The following is a 1,152-nucleotide window of genomic DNA, read 5'->3' as shown; positions in this document are numbered from 1 at the left end:
CAATCGCAAAGATGCATTGGTCCAAAAAGAAAGGGAAGCTCGTCATTCTCAAAAAGAAAAGTACTCACATTCATGTCCGAATAATACCCAGGACCTTAAACGGACACGAGTCCGAATAATACCCAGGACCTTAAACGGACACGTGTCCAAATAATACCCAGGACCTTAAATGGACACGAGTCCAAATAATACCCAGGACCTTAAACGGACATGTGTCCAAATAATACCCAGGACCTTAAACGGACATGTGTCCAAATAGACGCAGCCAACTCCATCTACCCCAACATTGAAGAACGGCTGACTTCGCCGCGTCACCGCTATAATCCTATAATTCTATATCTATCACTACCACAAGCCGGTGAGATAATACAACGTTGCACAACACACAGCATTGTTCGTGCTGTGACGACATTTCGTGGAAACGTTCCCTAGCGCCGGGCCGGACAAAAACACGCACACCTGTCAAACGTTCACCTAAGGATTCTATTCGCAGTATCTATTCGGAGACCGCTCTGGCGGAAATAGACCAATCAAAATGTTTTGTGATTCTAGACAAAGTAAAACAAATCTGGGGGGCGGTGGCATGCCCCCTGTTATAATCCATCATTTGATATTTTAAAGTTAAGTTTGACATTTTCTTCTTGAAAATAATTAATTTGCGACAGTTTTAGTGGCTATGTGTGTGATCTGCAGCAAACAATACGCAGTGCATCAGTGTGCGGGAGTGCGTCTCCGAATAGTGCCTGAATGTTCGCCGGAGACGTCTCCGAATATCTTTTGCCATAAAGTAAAGAGACGCGAAAAGACACGCACACCTGTCAAACATTGACCTTATTTCTAAATGTAAAGAGATGAATATATATAGACGCAGTAGCGGTGGGTCGTTCAGTGCGTACAGCCGGGGTCACCCAACATTGTGTGTATATATATATATATAGTTTGTCAACGTTTAGAGGAAATGAAACTCCAGTGTGTTCTTGTGGTTGCAGAGTTTGATGAGGTGCAGCGATTGGTCCTAGTCTCGTTCCCCTTCTTCCAAATATAGTAACGGATTTAACCGAATTAGATGTAAACATTTTGTATTTCGATTTCCCAGGGCGAAGTAAAACAGTTGTTTTGTTCGTTTTGTTTGGGGTTTTTTTTGTGGGGGGG

Source organism: Aplysia californica, unplaced genomic scaffold, assembly GCF_000002075.1.
Source record: "Aplysia californica isolate F4 #8 unplaced genomic scaffold, AplCal3.0 scaffold01321, whole genome shotgun sequence".
NCBI lineage: Eukaryota > Metazoa > Mollusca > Gastropoda > Aplysiida > Aplysiidae > Aplysia > Aplysia californica.
The sequence above is the reverse complement of the archived record's forward strand: the minus strand, read 5'-3'. Positions refer to the sequence as shown.